This window comes from Arvicanthis niloticus, chromosome X (assembly GCF_011762505.2).
Source record: "Arvicanthis niloticus isolate mArvNil1 chromosome X, mArvNil1.pat.X, whole genome shotgun sequence".
NCBI lineage: Eukaryota > Metazoa > Chordata > Mammalia > Rodentia > Muridae > Arvicanthis > Arvicanthis niloticus.
Genome location: NC_047679.1, coordinates 64077593 through 64104180, shown reverse-complemented (window position 1 = coordinate 64104180; position 26588 = coordinate 64077593). Strand labels below are relative to the sequence as shown.

At 35.6% G+C, this 26588-nt stretch overlaps 1 protein-coding gene across 1 annotated transcript in view; it reads right to left on the bottom strand.

The window, feature by feature from the left end:
• Positions 1-26588, bottom strand: part of LOC117694996 (uncharacterized) — a 352556-nt gene that overhangs the window by 70252 nt on the left and 255716 nt on the right.

Below are 26588 nucleotides of genomic sequence, written 5' to 3'. Positions count from 1 at the left end.
TATAGCTGCTTTATGATAGCTGATGAAAGAGAAGCAAGTACAGAGTAGACATCATGAAAAAGGGACTCTTTGTTACTTGTTTACTAACTTGAATATTGTTCTGCTCAAGTATTAGTTTCTATTGGAACTCCAGGTAGTATGAAGGGAGAAATAAAAATAATGGAACACAAATGGATCTAGGTAGCAGATAAGAATGCAGGATAGACAAGGAGTGTGGAAAGAATAACTAGCACTACAGACCTTTGACAATGCCATAGAGAAATCAACTACTATAGACATTTCCTACAATATATACACGTATACACATAAGATGAGTTTAAATGGAAATTCCCTCTCATAGGGGAGGGGCATAGGTTATTAAAAAAGGAAACTCCAATGCCAGTTATTGGTTACCTTTTTTCAATGTGTTTGTCAGTGGGGTCCATAAATCTCCTCTACCAAATTACACACTATTACATTGCTCTTGGCTATACTCCATAACTTTTCCGTATGATCTTATTACTGAAGGCACCCCACACCTGAGTCATAGGACATCGAAAAATCTAGTTCAGACTACCCCAGAAGTTTTATACTATCTTTCACAGTTCTTGAAGGTTCTATGCATGCTACTGGGAGAGAAAAATCACCAAAGGTCTTAACAAGCTATGAACCCTGTAAGCAACATAACCCTGGTGAGATACACACACCTGTGTACCAGTGCAAGTGTATAGAAATAATAGTCACTCTCTGATTGAATTTAAAGCTTACTCCACAAAATGGAACTCATGCCTGATACCATTAACTGGGACAAAAATCTATAGGTACCTAGGTTATAGGCCCTAGGGAAGAAACGTGTCCTATTATTCTGATAAGTCGATATAATATAAACTGTCCTCTAAGTTCTTAACTTTATACCCATATATTAGTGTATCTCTCAACTTTCTTTAGAGAAACTTCCTTAGTAGTAGTTGGCAATTGGTACAGGAATCCATTAGTAGTTAACATGCAGAGGATGAGATACTGTGGACTGCTAGGCTCTATGTGGGGCATCTATATCTATCTCCCCTGAAGGCTTAGGAATCATCATAGAAGAGGAGATGAAAAGATTGTAGGAACTAGATGGAATGGATTTCTTTTATCAAAATGGTATTGCTGGCCATGAGAGCACACAAACTCAAGAGTAGTTGAGACTGAAAGCATATCACTTGCATGAGATCAAGCCAATCAATATCCCAACATGGTGAAATAGAGACTAGATAATATATAGCCAGAATTTATTGACTGCTACTCAAGTGCTTTGTACATGGTGACTCATTCAATCCTAATAGCATTTCTATTAAGTAGATACTGTTATTATACTCATGCTGTAGGAAAGCAAATTGAAACAGAGTGATTAACTAACTTGTTCATGGTAGCAAGAAAGTTAAGTGATCAAAGTGGAATTGAAACCCTGCCATTCTGATTCTGAAAGTCTGAATTATCAGTGCTATAAAGTACTCTTTAAAAAAGATATTAAGCAAAAGTTGGTCATTACAAGTGGTGTTACATATGCCATTCTGAGCTGAATTAAAAAGGAAAAAGTTATGTACAACATTATTTTTGAATAGCATACTAAGTATTATGTTTTATTATGGAATGTTCTTTTTGAAACTTACTTTCTTTCTTTCTTTCTTTCTTTCTTTCTTTCTTTCTTTCTTTCTTTCTTTCTTTCTTTCTTTCTTTCTTCATTCATTTATTCATTTATATCCCAAATGCTGCTCTCCCTTCTGGTTCCCCCTCACAGAGATCCTCCCATCCCCCAAACCTTCTCTTCTGGGAGGAGGGACCTTCTCTGGGTATCCCTTTTCCCTGGCAATCAACTCTCTGTCAGATTAGGCAACAAAATTATTTTAACACTCATTTCCTTAGAAGTTAGTTTACATACATCTATGTATTAAACATTTCTATGAGTTGCAGTGAACTCAACTCCTATTAACTACTGCAAATAAGTGCTATATGTGTATTTCTATTGCTCTATGAATATTTTAACTACTTTACCTATTGACGGAAATAATTAAATATTTAAAATCCTTTTCTACGGTCATAAGACAGAAATATTTAGACTAAAATGCTCTTAGATGTAGGTTATTCAGTTGAGATATCAAGATTGTGGTCAGAACATCCAGTGTATGTTAGTTATGAACATATACCATTTTAAAATGCTTTGTCAAGAGGCATTAATCAATGGATCACAACTAATAATACCATTCTTTAATATGTTACTAGAATTTAAATCGTATAATGCAACATATATTTATAATGGAGCAAATGATAATCTATTTTCAATACATAAAGTAAAAATACAGAAAATGTAATCAGTGATTGATTAATGCATAAATAATATGGATTATTAAGGAAGTTTGTACAAATATCCCTAATGGTCAAACACATGTTTTAAGGGAAATTCTTAGGCATGTTGACACATTTCATAATACAGCCTATTAATCCCTGTGGAACTAGAATTATAGGATTGAAACTTGTAAGTAAGAAATATTAAAATATAAACAAGAAAAAATAATGTTATTATAATGCTCAAATAAATTTTGTGTGATCTCATTGTTTCCTATTATCTTACACCAGAGATAGTTTACAAGTTGATTATGACCTATTTGTCTATCATTATTCACTTACTGACATCCTTTCTTTAAGTTTGATGTGTTTTACTTGGTTGTTTCAGTAATATAATCAGTTTTCCTACAGACTAACTGGAAGAGTCATACAAAACCATGGCAATTGCATTTTACCATTTGTGATGATCACATGAAGAATTATGATGAAAAGTTATAGTATACTGTTAAAAACTAAAGTTGTCTACAAAATGTGGGACACAAAGGAAGCTTCCACAGTGTATGATAGTAAGAAAGTAGAGCCAAGATCAATATTTGTGCTGAGTAGTTAAGTATTAATATTGATAATATTCCTGTACTTTGATTACTTCAGAATAATTAACAAGAAATAACATAATAGTCTAATTTTTTGTGTTAATACATTTTTTCATATGTAAGTATTTTAGACCATAGAAACTGCTAGAAGAAGGGGACCTTAAATTCTATAAATGCTTTATTTTATAGATGGGTAAATAAGAAACATTGTAGTAAATAACATGTTCAAGATGTCAAAGCTACTTGTGGACAATGGCAAGATAAAAAATAAAGTCAGCTAAATCTCAGATTAGTACTCACTTTATTATACCTCTGTATCTTGCTTTCCCAAGTATGTTCTTAAGTTTCTGATCATCGTATTTCTACCTCCTAAAAGGTGGGATTACCTGTATATGCCACTACACCAGGTTTTGAGTGTCAAGGATTGAACTCAAGGATTTGTGCATAGTATGTAATTATTCTACCAACTGAACTAGCTTTTTTGAAAAGATGCATTTATATTTATTTTATATGAATTAGTGGTTTTTCTGCCTATATGCATGTATACCAGTGCATTCCTGGTGCCCATGGAGGTCAGAAGAGGGTTTCTGACTTCCTGAAACTGGACTTATAGATGGTTATGAGCAACTATGTATGTTCTGAGGAGTGAATCTAGGTCTTTTGCAACAGCAGTAAGTATTCTTACCCACTATGAAATCTCTTAAGCATAACTAGATTTTCAGAAATAGTTTTAAGTATATTTGGGGTGTGGGTTGAAGTTGACAGCTTGAAACTTGGAGAGTTGCTTTAGAATAGGTTTCCTTATATGAAACCAATTTACTTATAGGAACTAACCCCTTTTTAAATAATGTTAAGATAAGATTTTGGTCAATTAATTCTGAGTTATCATAAATTACTAATAATTTGACTTTAAAATAATAAAGACTAATCATACTGGGATTTAATAGCATAATCATTGACAAAAATAAGTGACATGTATTAGACTTTGCATACTATTCAATTATTAAGGATGGCTCTTTGTAATTGAGTTTGCTGCAAAATAGTTAAAATTATATGTATTTTAAAAATTCCTGAACAGAATGCCAATGGCTTATGCTCTAAGAACAACAATAAACAAATGGGACCTCATAAAATTGCAAAGCTTCTGTAAGGCAAAGGACACTGTCAATAGGACAAAACAACAACCAACTGATTGGGAAAAGGTCTTTACCAATCCTACATCTGATAAGGGCTAATATCCAAAATATACAAAGAACTCAAGAAATTAGATTCTATAGAACAAATAACCCTATTTTTAAAATGGGGTACAGAGCTAAACAGAGAATTCTCAACTGAGAAATACTGAATAGCTGAGAAGCACCTAAAGAAATGTTCAATATCCTTAGTCATTAGGAAAATGCAAACCAAAACAACCCTGAGATACCACCTCACAACAGTCAAAATGGCTAAAATTAAAAACTCAGGTAACAGCAGATGCTGGCGAGGATGTGGAGAAAAAGGAACATTCTTCCATTGCTGGTGGAATTGTAAGCTGATACAACCACTCTGGAAATCAGTCTGGTGGTTCCTTGGAAAATTGGACCTGAGGACCCAACTCTACCACTCCTGGGCATATACCCAAAAGATGCTCCAACATATAACAAGGACACTGGCTCCACTATGTTCTTAGCAGCCTTATTTATAATAGCCAGAAGCTGGAAAGAACCCAGATGTCCTTCAACAGAGGAATGCATACAGAAAATGTGGTACATTTACACAATGGAGTATTTATTACTCAGCTTTTTAAAACAATGAATTCATGAAATTCTTAGGCAAATGGATGGAATTAGAAAATATCCTGAGTGAAGTAACCCAATCACAAAAGGACACACATGGTATGCACTCATTGATAGGTGTAAATTAGCCCAAAAACTTGTAATACCCAAGATACAATTCACAGACCACATAAAGCTCAAGAAGAAGGAAGTATGGATACTTTGGTTCTTCTCAGAAGGGGGAACAAAATACTCAGGAAAAAAATATGGAGAAAAAGTATGGAGCAGAGACTGAAGAAAAGGATATCCATAAACTGTCTCACCTGGAGAACCATCCCACATGCAGACACCAAACACAGACACTATTGGGGATACCAAGAAGTGCTTGCTGACAGGAGCCTGATATACCTGTTTCCTGAGAGGCTCTGCCAGAGCCTGACAAATATAAAGGTGAATGCTTGCAGCCAACCATTGGACTGATCATGGGGTCTCCAATGAAGTAGTTAGAGAAAGGACTGAAGGATCTGAAGGAGTTTACAACCCCATAGGAAGAACAACAATATCGACCAACTAGACCCCTAGAGCTCCCAGGGACTAAACTACCAACCAAAGAGTACATATGGGGGACCCATAGTGCCAGATGGATATGTAGCAGAGGATAGCCTTGTTTGGGTATCACTGGGAGGGGAGGCCCTTGGTCCTGGGAAGGCTGGATGTGCTAGCCTAGGGGACTTCCAGGGTGGGGGAGGTGGGAGTGGGTGGGCAAGCTATTTTCCAGGTATCTTGGAAAATATAACTAACAGGGAAGTTCTTAAGCTGTTGCCTGTATGTGCAATACGGATTTCTAGCTGGGCTGCTTGTCTGGCCTTAGTGAGAGAGGAAGTGCCTAAGCCTGGAGACTTGAAGTACCAGAGTGGGGGGACACATAGAGGGACCCCCACCCACTCAGAGGAGAAAGGGATGGGAGGATTATAAGAGGGTGTATCCCATACAAGGGAAGTGAACAGGACATAAAGTAAATAAGTAAAAATAAAATAAAAATTCAAAAATTATCAACAAATTTATATCTTTTCATGATAAAGTTGAAAAACATACATAGTGTGTCATGTTTGTGAAATTGTTTTAGTTCATTTGGGGGTTGGCCAAAACTATTACACATACAAAATGATTTTTGACAGTGGAGCTTTCACATATTTAAATTTAGCCTTTGTAATGAAAAAGAAAAATGAAATCATTCTTTCCTTTTTAAAAAATGCACATAAAAAGTGAATATATCTTATTCTAGTTGTGTTTATTCAAAAATATGGCTTGTTTTTTCCAGTAATAGAGTATGCTGAAAAAAGAAAATACTTGAACTATACCAGGGTTCATCAGAAATAGTTTCTATTTAAGAGTTTTTTCTACAGTGGGACACCTGCACAAGAGTCATCTAGTTATTTTTAACATGAAAATACTTTGACCCTAAAAGAAGCCTTAGTGAATAAGGATATTTGAGAAGTAGAATGGAGCTCAAAAATATTCTTTTAAAAAGCGCCTTAGGGGATGTTGTATACATTAAGGTTTAGAGAAAATACTGCTCTCTGTTGGCTTATGGTATAACATGTAGAAGTTCAGTAAGGGGAGCCAACAGTATGCTTTAATGAAAGTCCTCATCCAGAGCAAAGTAGTCTCTAGAATCAAAAGCTGAAAAATTGGTTAGGTAATATAATTTGTCTGAGTCTCAATTCTCTTAAATATTAATGAAAAATATTAGTTTCCAGAATTGTGGCAATAAAATAAAATTTTTGTCAATGAAGTATTTTATGAATTGTAAAAATCTTTTAAAAATCACCATATATTATTAGTAAAAACAATAAACCAACAGCCACCCACATAGATGTAGTATTAGGCCTACTGGAATCTCACTATAATGCCTTTACATTCTTTCTTTGTAGGAAAGAAAAAATGGGATCCATTTCAGCATACTAGGTACTAAAATCTTTCAAGGATACATCAAAGTGTTTAATGTAAAATTTCAGTAACCACATCCAGTAATTATGAATGTGAAATATAGAACTGAATTACAGCATTGCTCCATTTAGTTAATTTTAAATTCTTTTTTATTGTTTTTTCAGAGCTGAAGACTGAACCCAGGGCCTTGGGCTTCCTAGGCAAGCATTCTACTACTGAGCTAAATTCCCAAACCCAATTTTAAATTCATATAATACACTCAAAACAAAATTGTAGCTGACCTCTAGTCTCATCTTTGCATTTACCAAGTTATCAAACAAAGCTACTCATTAAAAACGGAAGTGTATTTATTCACTCAGTTTTATTCTTACTCCATACCTTGTGACACTCTGATTTGAAGAACAAGTCCTGTGATAATCATAATTTGCTATGGATCAAGGCTCTAAAAAATAAATGTTGTTATAAAACTAGGTACTTGGGGGAAAGGCTAAGAAAAGGTGGGTCACACCCACCTGATGGTGTCTGTTACTTTTTGTGAAGAAACTTGAGTATTTTATTTGACGTGTTAGAAGATATTTACAAAACACAAAGGGACAGCCACTTAAAAGGAAGTACCCCTAAAATAAAAGCTGATGCAAATGAACATAGAAGAAATGCTTAATGAGTGACATAGCAGCAAAATATAAGATAGAGTGACTGACTGACAAGATACATATATACAAAGTGCAACTCTATCTTACCAAGTTGCAAAATGCACTTAACTTATCTTTCCATACCAACAAATATCCCCTCAAATAAGGCAAATGTTCCTATTATTTCATGGGTACAGTATTTAAACCCACCTATAACACAGAGTTTTGTGAATAATGATTTCATATCTCTGTGGTCTTGGTTTTACTTAAAGATATATTGAGATTATTAGATTGCAGCTCACCATGTTTTCTACACTGATATTACCAATATCTGATTTGTCTAATTATATATCTCCTAAATAATAAATATATATTAGCATTGTTCTGCTTAATTAGGAATTGATCTAATAATTTTACTTATTTGAATTTTTATCTAAGCTACAGGAAACATGTGGAGGCAAAATTGTTGCTATGTTTCAGACTTTTCCTAAGAACTTATGATGATCTCTACATAGAAACACTTATTTGGTAATTAATGTATATGATTTGAGGAGTTCCTCTGCAGCCCAGCCATAATTTAAAACTACCCTCTTGAAAAATCATGGCAACTCAGTTTTAATAAATAAATAATACAGATTATGATATTTGACAAATCTTTTTGAGCCATTATTTTCTTGAAATCTCCAGAATATTATTTCTGTATTTTTTTATTTTCTTGACAAACTCTTTGGTAATAAGCAAAGGACCATGTTGAAAGCCATAAGGAAGAACAATATTATGTTATTTTTATGTGTATTTATTCTTAAATTAAGAGATTAAAAGTGATGACACAAAAATCCACTTTCTCATTAATTGTTAAAATATTTATTCATGAAGTATATATGTGCATATTTTGGGGTATGTGTCACAGCTCATCTTAAATCAAATATAGTTGGAAAGTTAAGGTACCAGAATTGTGAGGAAGTTCATAGATTAAAAAAAAACTTTCACTAGAATTTCAATAGGATGTAACCTCTAACTGTTTGGACCAGTAAATTCTTTATAAAAGCGTAAATCTTGCCTATTTGTCTTTCAAAGCATGCAGTGCTTATTTTATAAAAAGGTCTGCAATGAATACAAATAAAATATTTATTTACCTTTGACAAAACTTTGTATTTAAGAGACCCTGTCTTTAAATTAAGGTGGAGACTTACTGAAGAAAACATCTGACTCCATTTGCATTTTTATACACATTGAAACACACATGCAAACACATATACCCACATGTGAATACACAAACACATACAGACACACACACACACAGAGAGAGAGAGAGAGAGAGAGAGAGAGACAGAGACAGAGACAGAGACAGAGACAGAGACTGAAGAACTCTCTACTCAAGGATATCTGGGTGAGGGAAGAAATACATAAGAAAATCATCCCTTTTGTTATAATTTTCCAAGCAAACACACTGAAGAGGAGTAGATGGCAGGAAATAATCAAAATTAAGGCTGAAAGCCATTAGAACCAAAGTAAACAACACGAAAACCAGAGATGTATCTTTGAGAAAATTTATAAGATAAACAAACTTTTAGCCAAACTAAGTAAATTACAGATACTATTTCCAAATTAACAAAATCAGAATTGAAAAGGGAGGCATAACACCAGTCAACAAGGGAATTCAAAGAATCATTAGGTTTTACTTCAAAAGAGTGTACTCCACAAAATTGGAAAATCTAAATGAAATGGATAATTTTCTAGACATGTATCTCATCAGACACACAACCAAAGAGAAAATTCCACATTCTTAGGTCACATGGCATAAACAAAAACAATCATTAAAGGACAAGACAGAATACACTAAACAAATACACTAGTCCAGTAGAAATGTTCTTTAAAAGGAATTACCTAGGTGAATCTCAGGACAAAATTTAACACAGGACAAAATTTAACAGAGCATTCATGAATTTTATTAAAGAATTCATGAAGTTTAAAGAGGATAAATAACCTCATGAAATTTCAAGAGGATATCAATCAATGTCTGAATGATGTTGACATAGATAACAGGAGGCTGAATGAAATGATAAAGGCAATACATGATTTGAATCCTGAAATCAGTAAAGAGAATTATTAAAGACAATTTAAGCTCAAATGAAGATAATATTTTAAAAACCACAATAATACAACTAGGAAAAAAAGGAAAGTCTTATTAATAGGAATGGACATAAGGAAAGACTATTGGAACTTGAAGATAAAGGAATTAGACTAGATAACCAAAGAATATGAAAAAATTTAAAACTTACTGGTGAGGAGCATATAAGAATTATGGGGCACAATGAAATTGTGCAAATCTAATTACAGGCATAGCTGAAGGAGAAGAATTTTAGGTCACCAGAACAAACCAGATTTTAAGTAAGATTATAGAAGAAAAATTTCTCCAACTAAGGGAAAATATTCCCATGTAGACACAAGATGTACACTAAACAGCAAATAGAGATCATAAAGGATATTCCCAATGACATTTCATAGTTAAATATTAAATAATAAAACAAAGAAAGCATACTGAAAGCTACAAAAACAATAACAAGAATAAGACACAAGTCAGACAAAGTAAAGCCTATTAGAATAAAAGTTTATTTATCTTTGGAAACACTGAAAGCCAGAGGAACATGGAGTAATGCACTTGAAGTTCTAATAAACCATGACTGCACAACTAGACTGCAGTAACCAATGAAACTGTTTGCTATAGTAGAAGGAGAAAAAAATTCACAAAAACAGGCTAAATGAATGTATAACTAACTAGCGAAGCAAATTTAAACATAATACAGGAAACAATACTTTAGATTGAAGAGAGGAATAAGTAATTTCTTGGTCCAAGAAACTGTAGAAAGAAAAAAATTGATGCTATAATTACTCAAATAGAATGCAACACCAAGATCATGAAACAGGAAAACATTCTCCAAAAAAAAAAAAAAGAAAGAAAGAAAGAAAACCCAGGAACGCAAGCAAACAACAATTAAATCGCTTCAGTCAACACATACCTATAATATCTTTACATATTAATATTCAAATTTTCATAGGCTAGCTGACTGGATTAAGCTCTCTTATTTATAAGAAACTCAGTCTCAAAGTTAGGTACCATCTTCAAGTTAAAGAATGAAAAAAATTAGACTACTCCAGTAAGACCAGGAAATAAACATATTTCTATCTTATATCTGACAAAAACAGACTTCAAAATAAAGCTCATAAGAGATACAGAGGAATAATTCATTTTAATTAAGAGTCATGAAAAAGACATTATTTTCCTAAACATATCCACACCAAACCCTAGCACACTTAATTTCATGAAAATGATACTACTGTAATTAAATACAAATATTGACAGCAAAGTGTTAATAGGAGTTGATTCAATACCACACTTTCTCAAATAGATTATCTGAACAGAGATCCATCAGAATTGAATGACTTCATACATTAAACAGACTTAACATGTCTATAGAATATTCTGTCCAAAACCGAGGAATATACATTTTATCAGCAGCCTATTGAAGCTTCTTTAAAATAGAGCATATTCTGGAACAAAAACCACATCTTAACAAAAGTGTTGTAATGGCTGGTTTTGTGTCAACTTGACACAAGCTGGAGTTAACACAGAGAAAGGAGCTTCAGCTTAGAATATGACTTCATGAGATATGATTGTAGCGCATTTTCTCAATTAGTGATCAAGGGGGAAGGATATGTACCATCCCTGGGCTAGTAGTCTTAGGTTCTATAAGAAAGTAAGCTGAGCAAGCTAGGTGAAGCAAGCCAGTAAGTAACATCTCTCTATGGCCTCTGCATCAGCTCCCACTCCTGACCTGCTTAACTTCCAGTCCTGACTTCCTTTGGTGATGAACAGTGATGTGGAAGTGTAAGCTGCACAAACCCTTTCCTCCCCAACTTGCTTTTCAGTCATGATGTTTATGCAGGAATAGAAACCCTAAGACATGCACCAAAAACTTAAATAATTTCATTTATCCTATCTGAACATAATTCAATGAAACTTAAAATTGACAACAAATAAATCTCTGGTGAATACACAAATTCATGAAGATTAAACAAATCATTACTAAATGGTAAATGGGTTAAAGAAGAAATTAAAAAATTAAAGACTCCTGTAATTAAATGAAAATGAAATCACAACACATCAAAACTTCTGGGAAACATTAAAGACAGTCTTATGAAGAAAACTATATCTTTAAAAGCCTGTATTAAAAAATAAGAAAGATTACAAATAATTGACTTAATGATACAAACTCAAGAATTTGGAAAAACAAGTAAAACTACAAATATAGTATATAGGAAAAAATACTAAAACTAAAAACAGAAATTAATAAAAAGATCAAAACAATAAAAGGAATCAATGAATTTAAAAGGTGGTTCTGCTTCCTGTCTGTGCCAGTGACTGGAGCAGTCCTAGGGTACTACCTCTGCACCCAATCCCCGAAAACCCAAAGAAGGCGGGGCTCCCAAGAGCTCTAACAATCCCAGGATCGCAGGTGAGTACACCTGGACAGCCCCCACCTAAACAGGGAGTAATTGGGACCCATGGGGTCCCAGGAATTCCCTTCCAGTCTGTGCCAGTACCTGGAGCAGTCATAGGGCACCAGCTCTGGAACAAATGGCAAAAAACCAGAAAAGGCTGGATTCCCAGGAGCTCTAACATGCCCAGGAACATAGAACAATTGGTTCATAGGCTCTTAGAAGCTTGGCAGACCAGGATTTCAGGATTCCAGAAGCAGCCTGACTCCCAGGAGCTATCACACTCAGCATCTCAGGATCACAGGATCACAGGATTACAGAGACAGCTGGAATCTGAGGAGTTATAACACAACCAAGATAACAGGACAGACAGGCTCCAGTCAGAGACAGTGAGTAAAGGTAGCACTAATGATAACCTGATAGCAAAAGGCAAGCTCAAGAATATAAGCAACAGAAACCAAGGTTACTTGTCTTCATCAGAAGATAGTTCTCCCACCATAGCAAGTGTTTAATACCCCATGACACTTGAAAAACAAGATTCAGATTTAAAATCATTTCTCATAATGATGATAGAGGACTTTAAGAAGGACACAAATAACTCCCTCAGAGAAATACAAGAGAACACAGGTAAACAGGTAGAAGCCATTATAGAGGAAACATGAAAATCCCTTAAGGAATTACAAGAAAACACAATCAAACAGGTGAAGAAATTGAACAAAACCATTTAGGATCTAAAAATGAAAGTAAAAAAAATAAAGAAATTACAAAGGGAGACTATCCTGGAGATAGAAAACCTAGGAAAGAGATCAGGAGTCATGGATGCAAGCATCACCACAGAATACAAGAGATAGAAGAGAGAATTTCATGTGGAGAAGATACCATAGAAAACATTGACACGACTGTCAAAGAAAATACACAATGCAAAAAGCTCCTAACCCAGAACATCCAGGAAATCCAGGACACAATGAGAAGACCAAAACTATGCATAATGGGTATAGAAGAGAGCAACGATTCTCAACTTAAAGGGACAGTAAATATCCTCAATAAAATTATAGAAGAAAACTTCCCTAAAGAAAGAGATGCCTATGAACATACAAACCTACAAGAACTCCAAATAGACTAGACCAGAAAAGAAATTCCTCCCATCATATGATAATCAAAACACCAAATGCACAAAACAAAGATAGAATATTAAAATCAGTAAGGGAATAAAGGTCAAGTAACTTATAAAGACAGACTTATCAGAATTATACCAGACTTCTCACCAGAGAGTATAACAGGCAGACGACCCTGGACAGATGTCATACAGACCATAAGAGAACACAAATGCCAGAACAGGCTACTATACCAAGCAAAATTATTAATTACTGTAGATGGAGAAACCAATATATTCCATGACAAAACCAAATTTACACAATATCTTTCCAAAATCCAGCACTACAAAGAATAATAGAGGGAAACCTCCAATAGGAGGAGGGAAATTATATTATAGAAAAAGCAAGAAAGTAATCTTCTTCCAACAAACCCAAAAGAAGATAGACACACAAACATAATTCCATCTCTAATAATAAAAATAACAGGAAGTAACAAACACTTTTTCTTAATATCTCTTAACATCAATGGACTCAATTCCCCAATAAAAAGACATAGACTATTGGACTTTATATGTAAACAGGACTCAACATTATGGTGCATATAGGAAACACACCTCAGTGACAAACATGGACAGTACCTCAGAAGAAAAGGCTGAAAAAGAATGTTCCAAGCAAATGGACCCAAGAAACAAACTGGAGGAGCCATTTTAATATTGAATAAAATCAACTTTCAACCAAAATTATCAAAAAAAGATAAGGATGAACACTTCATACTCTTCAAAGAAAAAAATCAACCAAAATAAAATCTCAATTCTGAACATCTATGCTCCAAATGCAGGGGCATCCACATTTATAAAAGGAACTTTACAAAAGCTCAAAGCACACATTGTACCTCAAACAATAATAGTGGGAGACTTCAATCCCTGACTTTCATCAATGAACAAATAATGGAAACAGAAACTAAAGAGAGACACAGTGAAACTAAGAGAAGTTATGAACCAAATGGATTTAGCAGATACCTATACAATATTACATCTGAAAAAAAGAATATACATTTTTTCTCAGCACCTCATGGTACCTTCTCCAAAACAGATAAAAACTGGCCACAAAACAGGCCTCAACAGATACAAGAAAATTGAAATAATCCCATGCATCCTATCAGATCACCATGGATTAAGACTGGTCTTCTATAAAGATAAAATCAATTGAAAGCCCACATACATGCGGAAACTGAACAATGCTCTACTCAATGATAACTTGGTCAGGGAAGAAATACAGAGAGAAATTAAAGACTTTTTAGAATTTAATGAAAAAGAAGGCTCATCATGCCAAAACTTATGGGACACAATGAAAGCAGTGCTAGGAGGAAAACTCATAGCTCTAAGTGCCTACAAAAAGAAACTGGAGAGAACATACACTAGCAGCTTGACACACAACTGAAAACTCTAGAACAAAAAGAAGCAAATGCACCAAATATTAGTAGATGACAGGAAATAATCCAATTCAGGGCTGAAATCAAGCAAGTAGAAACAGAAAGAACTATACAATGAATCAACAATACAAAAAGCTGGTTCTTTGAGAAAATCAACAAGATAGATAAACCCTTAGCCAGACTAACCAGAGGGCACAGAGACAGTATCCAAATTAATAAAATCAGAACTGAATAGGGAGACATAGCAACAAATATTGATGAAATTCAAAAAATCCTAAGATTCTACTACAAATGCCTATACTCAACAAAACTGGAAAATCTGGACAAAATGGACAATTTCCTAAACAGATACCAGGTGCCAAAGTTAAATCAGGATGAGATAAGCCATCTAAATAGTCCTATAACCCCTAAAGAAACAGCAGCAGTCATTAAAGTCTTCCTAAGAAAAACCCAGGACTAGATGATTTTAGTGGAGAACTCTATCAGACCTTCCAAGAAGACTTAATACCAAGTCTCTATAAACTATTCCACAGAAGAGGAACAGAAGGAACACTACCCAATTCGTTTTATGAAGCCCCAATTATGCTAATAACTAAGTCATACAAAGAACCAACAATGAAAGAGAACTACAGACCAATCTCCCTTATGAATATCAATATAAAACTACTCAATAAAATTCTAGCAAACCAAATCCAAGAACACTTCAAAACAATCATCCACAATGATCAAGTAGGCCTTATCCCAGGAATGCAGGAATAGTTCAATATTTGAAAATCCATCAATGTAATCTACTATATAAACAAACTCAAAGAAAAAGAAACCACATGATCATCTCATTAGATGCTGAGAAAGCATTTGACAAAATTCAATACCCCTTCATGGTAAAAGTCTTGGAAAGACCAGGAATTCAAGGCCCATGCTTAAACATAGTAAAAAGCAATATGCAAACCATTAGCCAACATCAAACTAAATGGAGAGAAACTTGAAGCAATCCCACTAAAATCAGGGACTAGAAAGGCTGGTTTCTTCCTATCTATTCAATATAGTACTACTCCAAATCCTGGCCAGAGCAATCAGACAACAAAAGGAGATCAAAGGGATACAAATTGGAAATGAAGAAGTCAAAATATCACTATTTGCAGATTATATGATAGAATATTTAAGTGACCCTAAAACTTCCACCAGAGAACTCCTAAACCTGATAAACCACTTCAGCAAATTGGTTGGATATAAAAATAACTTAAACAAATCAGTAGCCTTCATCTACTCAAAGGATAAACAGAAAGAAATTAGATAAAATACATCCTTCAAAATAGTCACAAAAAATATAAAAATACCTTGATATGAATCTATCCAAGCAAGTGACAGATCTGTACAATAAGAACTTCAAGTCCCTGAAGAATGAAATTGAAAATCTCAGAAGATGGAAAGATCTTCCATGCTCATGGATTGGCAGGATTAATATAGTAAAAATAGACATCTTGCCAAAAGCAATCTACAGATTCAATGCAATCCTCATCAAAATTCCAACTCAATTCTTCACAGAGTTAGAAAGAGCAATAGTCAAATTCATTTGGAATAACAAAAAACAAAGGATAGTGAAAACTATTCTCAACAATAACAGAACTTTTGGGGGAAAAACCATCCCTGACCTCAAGCTGTACTACAGAGCAATAGTGATAAAAACTTCATGGTATTTGTACAAAGGTCGGCAAGAAGATCATTGGAATTGAATTGAAGACCCAGAAATAAACCCACATACTTATGGTCACTTGATCCTTGACAAAGAAACTAAAACCATTCAGTGGAAAAAAGATAGCATTTTCAATAAATGGTGCTGGTTGAACTGATGGTCAGCATGTATAAAAATGCAAGTCAATCTATTCTTATCTCCTTGTACAAAGCTCAAGTCCAAGTGGATCAAGGACCTCCACATAATACCAGATACACTGAAACTAATAGAAGAGAGAGTGGGAAAGCGCCTTGAACACATGAGAACAGGAGAAAAGTTCCAGAACAGGACACCAATGGCTTATGCTCTACGATCATCAATTGACAAATGGGACATCATAAAATTGCAAAGCTTCTGTAAGGCAACGTACATTGTCAATATGACAAAATGGCAACCACCAGATTGGGAAAAGATCTTTATCAATTCTACATCTGCTAGAAGGCTAATATCCAATATACACAAAAAACTCAAGAAGTTAGACCCCAGATAATCAAATAACCCTATTAAAATGGGGTACAGAACTAAACAAAGAACTCTCAACTGAGGAATCCTTAATGGCTAAGAAGCATCTTTAGTTATCAGGGAAATACAAATCAAAACAACCCTGAGATTCCACCTCAAACTGTACAGAATGGCTAAGATCAAAAACTCAGATTACAGCAGGTGCTGGTGAAGATGTGGAGAAAGAGAAACACTCCTCCAATGTTTTGGGAATTGTAAGATGATACAACCACTCTGGAAAGCAGTCTGGCAGTTCCTCAGAAAATTGGACATATATTACCTGAGTACCCAGCTATACCACTCCTGGGCATATACCCAGAAGATGCCCCAACATATAACAATGGCACATGCTCCACCATGTTTATAGCAGCCTTATTTATAGTAAGCAGAAGCTGGAAATAACCCAGGAGTCCCTCAACAGAGGAATGGATACAGAAAATGTGGTACATTTACACGATGGAATATTATTCAGCTATTAAAAACAATGAATTCACGAAATTCTTAGGCCAATGGGTGGAACTAGAAATATCATCCTGAGTGAGGTAACCAAATCACAAAAGGACACACATGGTGTGCACTCATTGATAAGTTGATATTAGCCCCAAAGCTCACAATACCCAAGATATAACTCAGAGACCACATGAAACCCAAGAAGAAAGACCAAAGTGTGGGTGCTTTGCTCCTTCTTAGAAGAAGTAACAAAATACTCAAAGGAGCAAATAAAGAGACAATGCATGGAGTAGAGTCTGTAGGACCTACTGCCTAGAGAGTGCCCCACCTGGCGATCCATCCCAGGTACAATCACCAAATGCAAACACTGTTGTGGGTGTCAGGAACTGCATGCTGACAGGAGCCTAATATGCCTGTTTCTAGTGAGGCTCTTCCAGAGCCTGACATATACAGAGGCAGATGCTAGCAGCTAACCATTAAACTAATCAAGGGGTCCCTAATGGAGGAGTTAGAGAGAAGACTGAAGGAGTTCAAAGGGTTTGCAGGCCCCATTCATAGAGTGACAATACCAACCAAACAGAGCTCCCAGTGTCTAAACAGCTAGTCTGGGAACACACATGGAGAGACACATAGCTCCAGCTGTATATGGAGTGGAGGATGGGCTTGTAGAGCATCAATGAGAGAGGTGGTCCTTGGTCCTGTGAAGGCTGGATGCCCCAGAGAGAGGGAATAGGAAGGCATGGGGGTGGGAGTGGGTGGATGGGAGGGGGAACACCCTCATAGAAATAGGAGAAGGGAGTATGGCATAAGGGGCTTCTGGGGGCAGGGATGGGGAAAGGGGACAGATAACATCTGAAATGTAGATAAATAAGTATCCCATAATAAAACAACAACCAAAAAAAAAATAACAGATACTGGAACTGGCTTTCACAGTCAAGCACTTGAGACTTTTGGGCAGCAATTTAATATTACCAATATCACTAGGATTCCTTATAATTGTCAATGACAAGGCATGGTGGAAGGGGCCCATGGAACTTTAAAACAATATCTTCATAAAATAAAATAGGGGGAAGTATATTCCTGTATACCACAAATTTCTTAAATCATATTTTTAATTTAATTTAAAAAATTGGGCACTGAGTGGATCACTGGTGCTGGTGCAACTGGAGGTCAGTATGTAGAAGAATGCAAATTGATCCATACTTATCTCCTTGTACAAAGCTCAACTCCAAGTGGATCAAGGACCTCCACATAAAACCAGTTACACTGAAACTTAATAGAAAAGAAAATGGGGAAAAGCCTCGAACACATGGGCATAGGGGAAAAGTTCCTGAACAGAACACCAATGACTTATGATCTAAGATCAAGAATTGACAAATGGAACCTCATAAAACTGCAAAGACTCTGTAAAGCAAAGGACACCGCCTATAGGACAAAGCGGCAACCAACAGATTGGGAAAAGATCTTTACCAATCCTACAAGAGGGCTAATATCCAAGGTATACAAAGAACTGAAGAAATTAGACTCTAGACTATCAAATAACCCTATTAAAAATGGGGTACAGAGCTGAACAAAGAATTCTCAACTGAGGAATCTTGAATGGCTGAGAAGCACCTAAAGAAGTGTTCAACATCCCTAGTCATCAGGGAAATGCAAATGAAAACAACACTGAGATTCCACCTCCCACCAGTCAGAATGGCTAAGATTGAAAACACAGGTGTCAGCAGATGCTGGCCAGGATGTGGAGAAAGAGAAACATTCCTCCACTGTTGGTGGGATTGTAAGCTGGTACAACCACTATGGAAATCAGTCTAGCAGTACCTCAGAAAATTGAACATAGTATTACCTGAGGACCCAGCTTTACCACTACTGGGCATATACCCAAAAGATGTTTCAACATACAACAGGGACACATGCTCCACTATGTTCATAGCAGCCTTATTTATAATAGCCAGACATTGGAAAGAACCCAGATATCCTTCAAAAGAGGAATGGATACAGAAAGTGTGATATATTTACACAATGGAGTACTACTCAGCTATTAAAAACAATGAGTTCATGAAATTCTTAGGCAAATAGATGGAGCTTAAGAATATCATCCTGAGTGAGGTAACCCAATCACAAAACAACATACATGGCATGCATTCACTGATTAGTAGATATTAGCCCCAAAGCTCACAATACCTAAGACACAATGCATAGACCACATGAAACTCAAGAGGAGGAAGGAAGACAAAAGTGTGGGTGCTTTTTTTTTTTTTTAGAAGGAGTAGCAAAATACTCAACCAGAGCTAACCACGGTCTAAACTTCCAGTCTGAGAACAGAAAAGGAGGGACTCATGGCTCCACTTATATAGGTAACTGAGGGTGGCCTCCTTAGGCAACAGTGGAAGTGGAGGGCCATAGTCCCCGAGAAAGTTTGGATCCCTAGTGTTGGGGAATGCGAGAGCAGGAAGGCAGGATTGGGAGAATAGTGGGAGCACACCCTCATAAAATTGGAAGAGAAGGTATGGGATAAGGGGTTTGGGGGGAGAAAGGAAGAGGAGATAACAGTGAAAGGTAAATACATAAAATATCCAATAAAAAAAAAACAGATAATGGGTCTGGCAAAAAAATAGTTTACTTATTTCAAACGATTTTCAAAGGTTTCCAGGAGATGCTTATTGGCTAAGATCTTATTTTAAGCTCTTCGCAAAAGAATTTATGTCTCTGTTTAATATTCTCAAGAGAGATGCAAATCCTAATTTCTCTCAACAATTAATTGACAAAATAGGAGTAATTTTACAAAAAGTAGAAGCTCTCATTAATTTATATATTATATAGATTGATATAGATTGATTAATTGTTGGCAGTTTTATAATAGTCCTTTGATCTGAGGGTGGAAGGGGCATGCCTTGTTTATTCTTAACTTTCTAAAACTGAAAGCTCATGGCAAATCTGCCGCTGATTGCCTCTGGCATCGCTGAGACCAATAAAAACTATGCCACAACTATGAGGAAGGACCCTCTTACCCTTAAATAGAATGGCCAGGACCCAGTTCCTATATGGGGCCAAGGATTGATATGCTGGTTTGATACCACAGAAGGCACGGCTAAATGGCCACCAAAAGGATTAATGAATTAAATAGATACCCCCACAAAACTAGGCCCAATTATAAATAAGATGAATAACAATTGACATCCAGGGAAGAGAAATTTCCCTGAGAATTCCCTTCTTTTTTCCTTTCCAGGTAAAATTAATCACCCATGATGTCTGCTGTTAGGAATTCTAATCTTGATGCTGGCCTCTGGACTTATACTACTCAGACCTCCAATGGGCCTTTGACAAACTGCTATAGATTGACATCACTAATCTGAAGAAATCCCTCATTTCACTGTCTGATGCGATCCCCCAAAATTTCAAAGGACTTTATTGAACTTGATTTTCTCTTTTACAATAGAAAAGACTGTGTACAGCTCTAGACTGTGTACAGCCCTTAAAGAAGAATGCTGCTTTTATATAGACAAAACAGGGATAATTAAAGAAAGCATGAAAAAGGCCAGAGAAGGTCTTGAGAAAAGGCAGAGAGAGAAAGAGAAAAATGAGAGCTTGTACAAGAATTGGTCTTTAACCTCTCCATGATTGTTAACCCTACTTCCTTCCATCTTGGGAGCATTAATTGGGTTATTTTTGCTTATTTCCTTTGGTCCCTCGGCCTTAAATAGGCTGACTAACTTTGTGAAACAACAGATAGATAATCTGATAGCAAAATATATTCAGATACATTATCATAAGTTAGCTATGGAGGACCACGAGACTCTAGATGAGGTTGTTACTCTATCCAGGGTGTTCCCAAGTCCCATCTCCACCCAACCTAAAAGAGGGGATTTCCACCCCTAGACCAAGCAGAGAGGGGACATCCAGAACCCCCTCTGTCTGGTGATCTGAATTCTTGCTTAGGCTGCGAGGCTAAGCACTACAAGGGAATATAAATAAAAGTTAAAAATATGTTTCTGGGTTCCCTGAGGGACAAGCCTGACTGCATAGGGGTTGATGTCAAATGTATCCCCTCTCCAGGAAAAAGACATTGGGACGGGTATGGCCCTCATGCCTCACTGGTCAATGACAGGAGGACTGGAACCATTACAAGGTCCCCTTTAATTACTGGAGGTCAGGCCTCTATCCTTGCCTTGGCAAGATTAGAACTGCCACAGCCCTTCTATACTTTGAGAAGAGAGAAGATGTTAGGGGCAGCCCTGCTTATACACCGAAGGCCTAAAATCAGCCATAAGCCTAAAATTAGCAATAGGCCTGACATACATGCCTGCGAACACAAAATCTTGGGTCTCTATGGAAAAACACTAAAACAGATGGCTATAAGCTATTGTAAACAGTCAGCTTTTGTGGAAATCTACCAGCCTGAGTAGTCACAGACCTTGTAAATAGGCAGCCTTGGTGGATAGTACAAAATTATATAAGGACAAGTGAATCATAGGCAGAGTCATAGTGACCTGACCCCTGAACCTTCACCCAAGCTGATACCCTGTTCTGAAAGATATCTGTACTCCCCCTGAACACCTGTGCTCCTGTGTCATCCCCTTCCCCACATCCTGCATTTTCGTGTTTATAACCCCTGTGTTAAAAAGTAAAAATTATGATTTGATAATAAAAAAAATACAGTGTCCCCCTGGCTCTGCTGACTTAACTCCAGACAATCCATTTTCTTGTTATCAGAAATACTTTGAATTATAAAACGTTATTGTGGTTTTTGTTAGTATGCTGGGTAAAATAATTTTTATTGATTTCATTTTAAACTTCAAAGTTTGTAGTGAGTTAAAATGTCCTTCAACATAATTATAGGTCATATTTATTTTCATATTGTAAAATAATAATCTGTTGAACATTGTAAAAATGGATTCCTTTTTTATAATTTCATATATGAACACTGTATTTACATAATTTTCCCCTTTCTCTCCTTCCTCCCACTCTTCCCAACCCCTCATTCTTTTTAATACATCTTATTAATTATTGTTCATATATGTATGTTTATATGTATACATGTATAAGTATATATGTATATACAAATACTGATAAAGTGTTTTGAGTTAAAAAAATTGGATTCCAAGGAATTTTCTGCTGAGTGTCGACAGCACTCTACAACTAGGCATACTTATGCATAGGTGAAAGGGAAAGATCCATTTAGTGGCATATGGCATGATCCTGATCAGGTATAAAATCTGGGGAAGAGGGCATTTTGTGTTGTTTCTACAGGATGCTGAAGGAGCATGGTAGCTGCCAGAGCAACTGGTAAGACAAACTGATGCCAGGACAAAGAATGATGCTGACCTGTGAGCTTTTTGAGTGCCCTGACAATGCTGACTGGGAAGCTGTATTGGACATATGTTCCTGACCCACCTTTGGGTACCTATACCCCTAATAGGACAAGCTGCCTTGCCTCAAGTTTTTAGACCTTGTGGAACAGAAAATTGAAAAGAGAAGTTATAATGACTTGTATTTTTCTTAAATGTGACCAGTTATTCAGACTAAATCATGTACTGGTCTAGAAATCAATCAAATATTGGGAACAGTCTTCATTTGGAAGACTGGATCGGGACATTTTCAGAGACATATTTGGAAGTTAGCTGCAGTTCTCTATGATGTTATGTTAGCAAGAGATAAAGTTGGTACAGGATATGGATTTCATACAAGTGTTCATACATGTGTTGAGGCTCTTTTAAATGTCAAGTTGAAATCACTTCTGTTTCTTCTACAGTATTTAATTTAATGTAAGTTGCATTGATTGTACACTTTCTAATTATGTTAGTGTTTTGAATCCCAGCATACCAGTTACAGAGGTCTATCAACCAGCTTTTGTTTTATTGCTCTGAGTATCACAGAACCTTGGTTTTCTGAAAAAAGATTGCAAAGTACTAGAGGAAGTGAGTCAGGCTTTAAGCAGAATCAAGAGGGTAGTGGGCTTGATAATGGCTGGTATAACAATTTAAATTACATTAATAGCTAGCACCACTGCTTCTTCAATTGCTTTGACACAAGAAGTTAAGACAGCTACTTTTGTTAATCATTTAACAAAAATGTTACTAATATGTTGAGTATACAAGAGGATTTAGATAGGCATTTGGAACAAATGGATTAATGCTCTTTATACTATTCAAATAACTAGATAATTATTATATTAAGGAGGTTCAGATTTTAAGAGTAAGGAGCCATCTTGAATGTCATGCCAAATACTCGTGGAGTTGTGTTAGTTCTAAAATTTACAGTGGTAGTCATTATAATTAGGAAAGTGTTTGAAGACACATGCAGTGTATTTCACATAATTCTAACACCTCTCTAGATGTTTTAACTTTGCATAGTGAGGTTATAAATTTCAAGAATGCTGCTCTGCTGAGCTTCAGTGCTGTAGATACTGCTGATAAAATTATCCATGGCCTGAGGTCAGTATTTCTATTTTGGTCAAGCTCCAAGAATAGCATATATAGCTTCATCATGCTAGCCCTTTTTATCCTGGGAATACTTTTATTCTTGCCCATCATGTTAATGCTTGTCTTTAACAATATCAACATGCTGGCAGCCAAAGTACATGGCTTAAAACTGAAAATGGATCCCCAGACATAGTTATTAGTTTACCAGGCTGGCAAGCCAAGGATGGGTAAGATTCTGCATAGAGCTTTACCAACCTCAGACAGAAGTGCATTGCTTTTGATAATGCATATTCCCTGATGGGTAAGAAAGACATTCCTTGTCAGAACGACCTAAGACAGACTCAGTCTTGTTTATGAAATAAACAAGGGGGAGATGTGGAGAGCTTTTGGAGCTGCTTAGCAAGAATCTGACATGGCCTACAGACAAGGAAATGGGCTGCTTGACAGGAATATGACATTGGCCAAGGACAAGGAATTGGGCTTCAGGCAGGAATCTGACATTAGGCTGTAACAATTTCAGGCAGGAATCTAAATCTTAGGCTAGAACAAAGAAGTAATTACAGTCAGGAATCTAAATATTCGCCTGGAACAAAGAAGCAATTTCCAGCAGGAATCTAAATTTTAGGCTAGAACAAAGAAGTAGGCTTCAGAAATAAAAATGACTTTGGGCTAGGACACGGAAGTTGGCTCAGATATTTTGGTCATTCTGATAATCCCTTAGAAACACTGATCACAGAAGTGTTCATATTCCTCTCTTTTTCTTATCGTAAAAAGAGGAAAGAAAAAGAGAGGGGAGGCTGATGATGAGCTAGGAATAGGGGCAAGATTGTCAGCCCTGAAGGGGATAGAAACTCCATAGGAAGTTCCACAGAGTCAACTAACCTGGACCCTTGGATGGCTCTCAACAACTAAGTCACCAACTAAAGAGCATTCAGGGCCTGGAGCGAGGTCCCTGGCACATAGGGCTGCAGTGGGAGAGGATGCACCTAACCATTTAGAACCTTGATTTGCCAAGGTTGGGGGGACACCCACAGGGCACCCTCTCAGAGAAGGGGAGGAGTATGGCAAGAGCTACCTGAGAACTTGGTCTGGGAGTGGGGATTAATTACTTTTAAAAAGCTCAAACCTAGATGGAATCACAGTAGATTTTAACAGACTTATAAAGATCTAAAGCTATTTTGGGGTAAATTATTAAAACAAACACAGAAATAGAAGAACCACTTCCAAAAATCTTCCATGAATTGCATATTACTCTAATACTGAAACCAGACAAAGACATAACAAAAACCAAGGACTACAGGTCCAATATTTCTGATGAAAAGAGTTTTTTTTTTAAATCAATAAAATATTTGGAAAAATATAGGCATATATCAAAAAATTACATGCTTTGACCCAGTTGGCCTTATCCCAGAGATGCCAGGATGATACAATAGATGCGAGTCATTAAATGTAATAAATCACAAAGATGGTCTTAAAGAAAAAAATCACATACTCCTTTCAATAGTTGCAGAAAAGGCTTTTAACAAAATCCATTATTGCTTTATAATAAATGTCCTAGAGATTATAGGACTAGAGGAAACATAGTTTAACATAGTAAAGTCTATTTATGAGAAACTCACAGCCAACATCATCCTAAATGGAGAAAAGCTATAACCAATTCCATTGAAACCAGGAAGAAAACAAGGAGGCTCACTATTGCTATTGTTTTTCAATAGAATGGTTAAAGTACTAGCTGGAGCAATCAGGAAAGAGAAGAAAATCAAAGGGCTACAAAGAAGCAAACCAGAGGTATCAGAGTATTCATATTTGCAGGAGGTAAAATATCATACATAAGAGATGCCAAAAAGTTTACATGAAAACATCTAAAAATGAGTGGCCTTTTCAGCAAAATGTCAAGATACAGAACCAAGTTGACAACTCAATCTCAATACCTTCTGTGATATACCAATGACAAATACACTGAGAAAAGGATCATGGACTAGCTCTCACTTATTATATCTTCAAATAAAGGAAAATATCTAGGAATAAACCTCACAAAGGAAGTAAAAATCCTCTACAATGAAAACTTTACATCTTTGAAGAAAGACTTTACATCTTTGAGAAAGATGGTAGGAAATGCGAAGTCAATCATGCTAAAAAATTGTTAGAACTAACATTATGAAGATGACCATTGTACTTAGTACTATTCATAGACTCAATGCAATCCAATAAAATAATCCCCAACCTAATTCTTTACATAAATAGAAAAAGTATTCTAATATTCATTTGGAAACACAAGTCTCAAAATAGCCAAAACAATCATGAATAAAACGAACAATACTGGAGAGATTACCATTCTAGATTTTAAGATATATTGCAGTGTTGCAGTAATAAAAGCTTTATGGTACTTGCACAAAAAACCAACATGTAGACCAATACAACAAAATTAAATATCCAAAAGAGAGTAATCATCACTAAAGCCATCTAATATTTGATAAAACTGCCAAAAACATATACTGAAAAGACATCTTCAACAAATGTTTTGAAAACTAAATGTCCATATGTAGAAGAATTAAAATATACATAACATATATTACTGTCCTTAATAATGACTAACTTAAAGACATCAATGTTCACCTGAAACTGCTAGAAGAAAACAGTAAGTAACATACAAGATACAGGTAAAAAAATATCTTCCTAAAAGGTCACCATATCCTAGGAATTGAGACCAAGAACTGACAAGCAGGATCTCATAAAATTAAAGCTTCTAATAAGCTAAGGAAACAACTGAGTGAAGAGGAGAATATTTGTCAGCTATATATCTGACAGAAGAAAAATATTCAAGATATATAAAGAACTTTAAAAACTACTCCCCAAAACAAAACAAAATAAAAACCCTATTCAATAAATGCGCTATGGACTCATAGCCCATTTATTTCTCAAAAGAAATAAAAACAGCTAAGAAATATCTCAAAAATATTTATCTTTCTTAGCAATAAGGGAAATGTAAATCATAATAGCTTGATTTCATCTTAACTCAGAATGTCCAAGTACAACAAAACAATAATTGCTATATAGGACATGTGGACAGCCACCATTTACTATTGGTAGTATAAACTGGTATAGCCATTCTGCAAATCAGTATGGAGATTTCTCAAAAAGCTAAGAATAGTCTACTATATAACCAACTACAATGCTTCTTGGAAAGTGTCCAAATGAATCAATATCCTACTCCATAGAAA